This window comes from Rattus norvegicus (assembly GCF_036323735.1).
Source record: "Rattus norvegicus strain BN/NHsdMcwi chromosome Y unlocalized genomic scaffold, GRCr8 chrY_unlocalized_24, whole genome shotgun sequence".
In the NCBI taxonomy this organism is placed as follows: Eukaryota; Metazoa; Chordata; class Mammalia; order Rodentia; family Muridae; genus Rattus; species Rattus norvegicus.
Window position 1 is genome coordinate 580,622 of NW_026947383.1, and position 10,761 is coordinate 591,382.

The window sequence follows — 10,761 nt, forward strand, 5'->3', positions numbered from 1 at the left end:
GAGAAAAAGGAACACTGGGCATGGATCACTGAAGAAACAGATATCCACAGAAAATACAAGAGACATGACTGAGGAAGAAACAGCTGTATCTACTGGACTATGGAGCAATGGTTAGAGCCCCTACAAGGGGTGATCTCTATTAACAGAAAATTTGATTCAGAAATACTGTTGAGGAAAGCTTGTTGGAATTTCCAAACCCAATGACCCATAAAGAAAACACACAATTTGGTTATTATAATTATAATCTATAAACGTGTATTGGGTAGATCTAATGTTATCATAACTTATACTCCAACCATCAAACCCCTGCTACATGTGCATTCTTCAGGCCACATGGATTGTTTCCATCATTACTTCCTCCTCTTTTTCTTCAGTCCTCTCCCTTCACCTCTTACCCTCTTCTGCCTCTTTACCTAACCCCACTGTCATACCTCCGGTACCAACTTTCCCCTCTGGCTATCAGTAAAAAGGCTCTAGCATTTACTGACCGGTTAAAATGGGAAGAAGTTTCATATGTGATCACCAGTGTCCATGATAGAGGGCTAGTTGGTGGGGGGAGACCTCCTTTGAGGAAGCAAATAAATATCAGGATACAAATTGCATTTGCTTGGGAAGAGCAAATCTGTATAATGCTATCAATATCTGTCCAGTGGATTGTGAGAAAATGGGGAATATTCTTCCTAAAGACCCAGCTATACTACACCTGGTCTTATATCTGAAAAGACCTCTGCCATGCAGAGAGTACATGTGCTCCATCATGTTCCTAGTGGATTTCTTCATAATGAACAGAAAATAGAAATAAGCCAGATGCCCCTCAACCAAACAGTGGCTACAGATAATTTAGTTCATTTACACTATGAAATACTATACACATATGAAAAATAAGGACCCCAGCTCTGAAAAAAAGAAAAAAAAAGAAAGAAAAATAAGGACATTGAGAAGCTGCGGTCAAGAAGATGGAGTGAGAAAGTATTGTCCTGAATGAAGTAATTGAGACCCAAAATAACATGTATATATTCACTTAAAAGAGGGTATTAGCCATTAAGTACAGAATTCACACACTAAGTTCTATGGAACCAAAGAGGATAAACAATAAGAATGGGCCAAGAAAAATGTTTGAATTTCACTCAGAAGGAGGAACAAAGTAATGAGAAGAGGCAGTTGGAAGGAAAGGAATGGGTGACTGAGGGGATGGGAAGGTAAATAGGGTTTGAGAATCATTTCTTGGGAGAGACGAGCAAGAGGGACAGAGCGCCAAGAGAATAAACTGAAATCAGTGACTGTCCAGGGTTGGTACTATCTCTATGATTTGCCAGCAATCTGGGATGGGTGAGGATACCCTGGCGTCCATGAGGGTGACTTTAGCTGAGACTCGTAACAGTGGGGATACGGACACCGAAATGGTCAATTTCTGTAGCCACAGAGGACCCAAGGTGGAAGGATAAGGAACCAAACACATCCCCAAAATTTTGACCCAGAAATTGCCCACTCTATAAGAGACACACGGAGAGAGATGGAAGAGGAAATGAGGAAATGGCCAAAGGAAAAGTGGCCGGATGTGAGACTTATCCTATGGGCAGACGGCAAACACTGACATTATTAATGGTCCTTTCTTATGTTTGCAGACGGCAGTGTAGCATTATTGTCCTCTGCAAGGCTCCAACGAGCAGCCGACTGATACAGATGCACAGGCACAGGGCTTGATATCAGACAGTGCTCAGTGAGTCTCTCTAAAGAGCTGAGGGAAGGACTGAGAGAGGTAGAGGAGCACAATGGTTCTCACATGAGTTCAGTAAACCCATCGCCTGTCTGTGGATCCTGTTCTCCTACCCGGGCTGCGTTTTCAGGACCTAGTGGGAGACGATGAGTCTAGTCCTGCAGAGACTTTATGTGCCAGGAGACGGGGTGTACCCAGAAGGGTCCTCTACTCAATAAGAGTAGAAGGGGAGAGGATAGGAGGAAGAACTGTAAATGGTGGGTGCCTGGAGGAGTCTGGTGACAGGGCAGAATTCAGAATGTTACCTGGTGAATATATACAACCATTCTAACAAGGGGCCAAGGCATGACATCATGGGGGTGGGGCATGACATCATAGGGGTGGGGGAATGACATCATAGTGGTCGAGGCATGATATCCTGAAGCCAAAGAGAAAATACATGAAACTAGAAAAAAAAATCAGCCCAAGAGGGAAATGAGACCTGGAGACACACACATGGCAGGCGTTTACCTATGCATGGTATCGGCTGTGAGATAAATCATATTCCATCTACAATCCACAAATGCAGAGAGGACAAAGGAAAGGAGAAGGCACCTTGAGAAGAAAAGCATCGACCTGTCTGAAAGGAAGAACTGGAACAGATTCTGTGAGTGAGTGAGTGCGACTGAGGACAGGAGCAGAAGTTCAGAGGGGAAGATGGAGGGATAGCGGGGTGTAGAGAGAACTGGCCAGAAATAGAGGACATACGGGTTAATGCAGAAACTCGAAGGAAGCACTGGTTAATTCATGATGTCTAGAGGGCCACGTTCCTGAGGATTTATTCTGACAGAGAATGCATAACATGAACCTGCAATCATTTGAAATCGAGCAAGTAGGACCTCAGGGTTGGGTATGGGGCACATTCAGTGGAGTCGATTTCTGAGTAGGTAAAATGGAGATCCCTGAACAACAGACCGATGCTGGGTCAGAGATTATAAAGATATAGCAATAGAGGACTTCCTGGTACCTTAAGCCTGCAACTGATGTAAGTGCACACAAAAACCCCTTCCTGCTCTCCAAGGTTCGTTTAGCCCTTTTGACCCTGAGTAAATTATATGCACACAACCATAGCGTGTCCCTGAATACCTTCTAACAGAGCTGTGACACTGAAATCCTTGGAAGACACCAAAATTCACTTGCACGCAGACCAATATTCTGCTGACTAACTGTTTCCTGGGTCCACTTCATCCTTTCACACGTTTTATGCACCTGGACACTCTAGGTAGGAGACAAGAGATGAGTGTGTGTGTGTGAGTGTGTGTGTGTGTGTGTGTGTGTACATAAGTGTGTTTGTGTGTGTGTGTGTGTGTGTCTGTCTGTGTCTGTGTGTGTATCTGTATATTGGTTATCGTCTCTGTGTCTGTGCTTCTGTATATTTGTGTGTATACGTGTGTGTGTGTCTGTGTGTTTGTGTCAGTGTATGTGTGTCTGTGTCTGTGTGTTTGTCTGTGATTGTCAGTCTCTCTGTGTGAATGTCTGTTTGTCTAACTGTCTATGTCTCTTTCTGTGTGTCTCTTTGTATCTGTGTGTGTGTACATGCATATGTGTCTGTGTGTGTGTTTGTGTGTTTGTGTATATGTTGTGTGTGTTAGCCATGCGTAAGCTAACCATCCTCACACAGAATGTCTGGATTGCTTTTCTTTATAGAATGTTGGTGAATCTTTCTCTTGTCCTAAAAGACCACTCTGGTTCTCAACTCTCTCTGTGAAGCCATGACAGTTTGAGTGATTTTCATGTGAGAGGAGTCTGTCCTATTGAAAATTGCTTTCCTGGATACAATATCACTTAAAAAAAACACATCTCAACATTTATTTTCCTTATAACGTGATCCCTCGAGGGGATTTTTCCATCATCATTATCATCATCATCATCATCATCATCATCATCACTATTATTATTATTACAGGACTATTCCATTATATTGTTATCTGTGTTGTTACCAGTGTGCTAAAGTTCATTGATGGCAGAAAGAAAGATATTGTTTCATGTGGGTCTTGGACAGCCACGATTTTGTTCTTGAAACTGAAAGATTTATTTGCATGCTCCCATGAGTAAATACATGCAAGTACAGAAAGTTCCTTGGTCTTCTACATGAGAGTGACATCCTCACATAGTCCTCAGATCTACATGAGAAACAGAGAATTTAGATGGGCAATGAAAAGTATGGTGATCAAAAACCAAGTTGGGGAGAAATAAGACAGTTTTCCACAATGTTTCAGGCTTTGGGGATTGGTAGACATTACATAACCATCTTATTATTCATAGCAGAAATAGTCAAAATTAATAAAGGCAGAAATTTTAACAACATATTTATGATGGCTAATTTAAATTCCCATATTTCATCTGTGGAACATTATATATTCTCTTTCAGGTTCTTCTTGAAATTATTTGAAGAAGTGAAAACTGGTATGTGTTTATCTATTCACATTCATAAAGCATCACCGTTGCTCTAGTGATGAACAGACTGCACAACTGTCAAGAGACAGACTGACATTCTTGCCAAAGAAAAAAATCTTCACCTTCATGGAGGCAGTTTCATTCTTAGGTGCAGAAGTTTAAAATCCCCTGAGAATGCTTCCTACAGGTACCATTTCCTGTATATTGTAATATCCTAGAAAATGGGTTTCTTTTTGCATTTTATTTCAAGTGTTAAGATCTACAAACAAGTTTTGAGTGCGTGTACTATTTGTAGATGTAGTCTTTTTTCTTTCCTATAGATGGATTCTGGTTTGTGGACTCTCAGGCATTTTCTGATCCATCTCTCACAGCAGGGGCTGCAAATGAGATGAGTCTTCATCAGGAATAAAGGAAAGAAGAAAGGTAAGGTAATAGATGATGCCCTTATGTATTTAACCCCTCTGAGTCTGAGATGGCTGTTGTCATCAACCTGTATATCTAAACTTTAATTTGAAACAAAGTACACTCACATGAGTTTAAGCCTTTGTACTTTTCATTGTGTAAATATATGCAATAAAGAGAGCTTTCAAAGTAATAAAGTTGTGTGATGTGTGTTACTCATTTAACAGATGCCCTTGTATAACTTAAAAGAATATATAAATGGTTTTCCTTCATGTTGAAGGTAATGAAGACAGTGTCTCTTCTAACAGTATATGTAGTAATTTTGACAACTATTAAATTAAATATGTTCATATCTTGACAAAACATCAACCACAATTGCTTATGGGATACTTCCTATACTTTCTCAGTGTTTTTTCCTAAATATTGACTTTAAAATGCAGTTAGCAGAATTGATATTGAGGAGAATGGCAGGAGAGAGGAAACTGAATGAGAGGGGAGGTTGGGAAGGGAGTGGCCTTTGCAGGAATTAGGTATAGGGAAAGCAGGGAAATGAGAATGGAAGATAACCTCATACTAATACTGTCCAAACTCTTCCACAAAATTGAAACAGATGGAGCACAACCACATTCCTTATATGAATCCACAATTACTCTTATACCTAGCCCACACAAACACTCAGCACAGAAAGAGGACTTCAGACCAATTTCCCTTAGGGATATTGATGAAAAAATTCTCAATAAAATTCTTGCAATCCGAATATTACAACACATCAAAAAAATCATCCATCATGATCAAGTAGACTTGAACCAAGGGATGGAAGGGTGGTTTAATATAGGAAAATTCATAAATGTAATCCATCATGTAAACAAACTCAAAGATAAGGAGCGCAAGGTCATTTCATTAGATGGTGAGAAAGCATTTGACAAAATTCAACAACCCATGTGAATAAAAGTCCTGGCAAAATCACGAACTGAAGGCTCATATCAAAATATAGTGTAAGAAATATACAGGAAACCTGTAGCTAACATCAAACTAAATGGAAAGAAACTTGAAGCAATCCCACTAAAATCAGGGACTAGACAAAGGCTGCCCACTCTCTCTCTACTCATTCAAAACAGGACTCCATGTTATAGTCAGAGAAACCAGACCACAAGGGGGTCAAACTGACACAAATTGGAAGGGAAGATATCAAAATATCACCATTTGCAGATGATATGATAGTATATACTTAAGTGACCCAAAAGTACCACCAGAGAACTTCTTAACCTGATAAATAACTTCATCAAAGTGTCAGGGTATAAAATTAACTCAAACATACCAGTAGCCTTCCTCTCCTCAATGGATAAACAGGCTGAGAAAGAAAATATTGAAATCACACACTTCACAATAGTCCCAAATAATATAAAATATCTTGGTTTAAGTTTATTCAAGCAAGTGAATGATCTGTATGACAAAAGATCAAGTATCTGAAGAAAGAAATTGAATACTATCTCAGAAGATAGAAAGAGCTTACATGCTCATGGATAGACAGGATTAATATAGTAAAGATGACCATTTTGCCAATCAATTTAATTTTACACATTCAATGCAATCTCCATCAAAATTCCTACTCACTTCTTTAATAGAGATAAAAAGAGAAATTTCCAAATTTATTTAGAATAAGAAAAAACTAGAAGAGCTTAAACTATCCTCCACAAGAAAAGAACTTCTGGGGGAATCATCACCCTTGAACTCAAGCAGTATTACAGAGCAATAGTGATAAATACTGCATGGTATTGGTAAAGACACAGATGGATAGACCAGTGGAATAGAAGTGAAGACACAGAAATGAACCCACACACCTATCATTTTATATTTGGAAAAGTAGATAAAAACCATTCAAAGGCAGAAACATAGCATTTTCCAAAAATAATTCTGGTTCAACTGGAAATCAGCATGAAGAAGAATGCAAATTATCTCATTTTTATATCCATGTACAAAGCCTAAGTCAAAGTGAATCAAGGACCTACACATCAAACCAGAGGGAGAGGAGAAGGAGAAGAAGAAGAAGAAGAAGAAGAAGAAGAAGAAGAAGAAGAAGAAGAAGAAGAAGAAGAAGAAGGAGGAGGAGGAGGAGGAGGAGGAGGAGGAGGAGGAGGAGGAGGAGGAGGAGGAGGAGGAGGAGGAGGAGGAGGAGGAGGAGGAGGAGGAGAAGAAGAAGAAGAAGGAGAAGAGGAGGAGGAAGGAGAACAGGAAGAAGAAGAGATTGAGGAGGAGGAAGAAGAGCAGGAAGAAGCAGAAGAGGAAGAAGAAGAAGGAGGAACAGGAGGAAGACAAGGAGGAGGAGACGGAGGAAAAGGAGATGAAGATGAAGAAGAAGAAGGAGAAGAAGAAGAAGAAGAAGAAGAAGAAGAAGAAGAAGAAGAAGAAGAAGAAGAAGAAGAAGAAGAAGAAGAGGAAGAAGGAATTTAAACAGAAAGAGAACTAAACTTCCATTCTTCCCCATTCCCTCTCTTCCTCAGCTGTTGTTTAGGCAGTTGTGTTAGTGAGACGTTAACAGTGTAATTTCTGGTGTTACTTTGAGACACCAACTCATAGTAAATTTTAGTCTCTTAAAATCTTCTTGCATGAAGTAAGACACCCATGGCTACATCATTCTCTATTCTCCAGCACTTCACTTAGTTCCTTTGAATAGGCAGTGTCAATATTATATAGGGTCTGTTCAGATAGATGTAAGTATTTTGAGTTCTGGAGGGCCACAATTGTATCATGCTCAGTGGACAGCACCTCACAGATCTCCTTACCTATTAATAAGCCCTTGAAAGAACCCAAGGCCTGCATATCACCTTATCTCTAATTTGGAAGTTATCTCCATTGGATAATCATGTGAAAATGAAAACTTAGTTTTCTCCAAGGGAATATCACTGGGTACACAAACTAATTTTAAGGGTAGACTGCGTATAAAGCACTAAGGGAACTGAACATCATCTTTGGAGGATCCTTGTCTCATAATGGGTCAGGACTTTTTCTTCAGAATGTCTTTTTCATTTTGTTTTATGTTTATTTATCTATTAATTTTTGCTCTGTATGTTTTGTGTATATATTTTTCCTGGTTTTATGTTTCCATGGAATTCCAGAGTGTGTGAATGGAAGTCTGGGTCTCCGTGTCTGTATCTGATTCTTGACCCTTGTTTTGGCTCTTTTCTATATGCTTGTTTTGTTCTACTCCAATTCATTAACTTTCATTTTATTTTTATCCCTTAGATGATGGTTTGTTTTGAGAGTCAGAAGGATGTAGATACAGATGATAGGAGAGGAATAGAAGGGGGGAATAGAGGGTAGAGTAATCATAATTCAAATATATTGCATGAAAAAGTCTAATTTTAAGAAAAGAATTTTAAAAACATACTTTCTGGGGCCTGTCTGCCCCCTTTTCTCAAAATCCTGACTAGTTTCATATAAAAAGTTAATGAAAATATTTTAAATCTTTTCCAAGGCAAAGAAAATTGTTTGTTTACATCTGATCTGGAACTGCCACTATGGGAGTGAAGCTTCTGTAGAGTTGCAATAATGCAGTAGGAGAGTCTATAAATGCTTTCAGAGAAATCAATACACTGAGGTTCAGCGGGAGTTTCACATGATTGATGTTACAAATTTTCAATGGGAAGATATACATTTTCGATACTTCAGTTTTCATGAAATTCTTCAAGATCAAATTACAAGTAGTATGGAATACAATCATAAAATAGGTTTGTTCCTTTGAAAATTTCAAAATTACCCCAAATAATACTTAAATATCATTAATAAATCAGAACATTTTGTATCCTAAACCCATATAAACATGACAATTATGAAATAGAAGTAGATGCGTATTAGTGGATAAAAGCTGTTTCTGGAGAGGCACTATTTTATGTCTGGGATAATTTCACTTCATTGGTAGATGGGTTAAATCAAAGTCTGATAATGAAGACCTTGCTGTAAAAGACCATTCTCTCACTAAGGGACTCTAAAACCCTGTTGTATAGAGTGCTAGCATTTCAATGTATCTCTTAATGACACTCCATTGGTTAGATGTGCCATATTTCCTGTATTCATTCCTCTGTGGAAGATCATCTGGGTTCTTTCAGCTTCTGGCTATTATAAATAAGGCTACTATGAACATAGTGGTGCTCATGTCTTTGTTATATATTGGGGCATCTTTTGGGTATATGCGCAAGATCGGTGTAGCTGTGTCTTCAGATAACTCAATGTCCAATTTTCTGAGAAACCTCTACACTGATTTCCAGAATGGTTATATCAGTCTGCAATCCCACCAACAATGGAGCAGTGTTCCTCTTTCTCCACATCCTCTCCAGCATTTGCTCTCACCTGAGTTTTTGATCTTAGACATTCTCACTGGTGTGAGGTGGAATATCAGGGTTGTTTTGATTTGCATTTCCCTTATACTATAGTTGTTGAATATTTCTTTAGGTATTTCTCTGCCAATTGATATTCTTCAGCTGTGAATTCTCTGTTTTGCTTTGAACCCCATTTTTCAAATGGTTATTTGTCTCCCTGTAGTCTCACTTCATGTGTTCTTTGTATATTTTGGATATAAGCTGTCTATCAGTTGTAGGATTGGTAAAGATCTTTTTCCAATCTATTGGTTTCCATTTTATCCTAACAACAGTGTCCTGTACCTTACAGAAGTTTTTCAGTTTTTTTAAGATCACATTTGTTGATTCTTCATCTTAGAACATGAGCCTTTGGTGTTTCGTTCAGAAAATTTTCTCCAGTGAGCATGTGTTTGACATGTTTCCACACTTTGTCTTCTATTTGTTGGAGTGTATCTGGTTTGAAGTGGAGGTCCTTGATCCAGTTGTACTTATGCTTTCTACAGGGCAGTAAGAATGGATTGATCTGCAATCTTTTACATACTGACCCACAGTTGAACCAGCACCACATGCTGAAAATGCTGTCTTTTTTTCCATTGGATGGTTTTGACTTCTTTCTCAAAAATTAAGTGACCATGGTTGTAGGGGTTCATTTCTGGGTCTTCAATTCTATTCGACTGGTTTATTTGCCTGCCTCTGTCACAACGCCATACAGTTTTTTTTTTTTGTTTTTTTTTTTTTTTTTGTTTTTTTTTTATCGCTGTTGCCCTGTAATACTGCTTGAGTTTAGGGATAGTGATTCCCATTGAAGTCCTTTTATTGTTGAGGACAGTTTTAGCTATTCTGTGTTTTTTTTTTTTATTACAGATGAATTAATGAATGTTCTGTCTAAATCTTTGACGAATTGGATTGGAATTTTGATGGGGATTGGAATGAATATGTAGGTTGCGTTTAATATAATGGCCATTTTTACTGTATTAATCCTGCCAGTCCATGAACATGGGAGATCTTTCCATCTCTGAAATCTCCTTCACTTTCTTCAGAGACTTGAGGTTCTGCTCATATGCTCATATTTTTTACTTACTTGGATAATGTCACCCCAAGACATTTTATATTATTTGCTGCTATTGTGAAGGGTGTCATATCCCTACTTTCTTTCTCTGCTTGTTTAGCTTTGTGCAGAGTTATTTTTATACTCAGCCACTTTGCTGAAATTGCTCATCAGGCTTAGTAATTCTCTTGTGGAATGTTTGAGGTCACTAAGTATACAATCCTATCAACTACAAACAGTGCTATTTTAACTTCTTCTTTTCCAATCTATATCCCTTTGACCTCCTTCAGTGTCTGCTTGCTCTGACTAAGATGTCTAGAACTATATTGAATAAGTTGTGAGAGAGTGGGCACCCTTGTTCAGTCCCTGATTTCAGTGTGATTGCTTTAAGTTTCTCTCCACTTAGTTTAATGTTAGTTACGGATTTGCTGTATATGTTTAGGTGTGGGCCTTAAATTCCTGTGCTTTCCAGGACTTTTTTCATGAAGTGATGTTGAATTTTGTCAAAATCTTTCTCAGCATCTAATGAAAGGATCATGTGGTTTTTATCTTGGAGTTTATATAGTGAATTATGTTGTTTGTTTTCTGTATATTAAAGTATCCCTGCAAGCCTGGGATGAATCCTACTTAAACATAGTAGATGATTGTTTAATGTGTTGTATGAATAGGTTTGCAAGAATTTCATTGAGTATTTTTGTGTTGATATTGATAAGAGAAATTGGTCTGAGTTATCTTTCTTTGTTGAGTCTTTCTTTGTTTTAGTTATAAGAGTAATTGTGACTTCATGAAAGCAATTTGGTAGT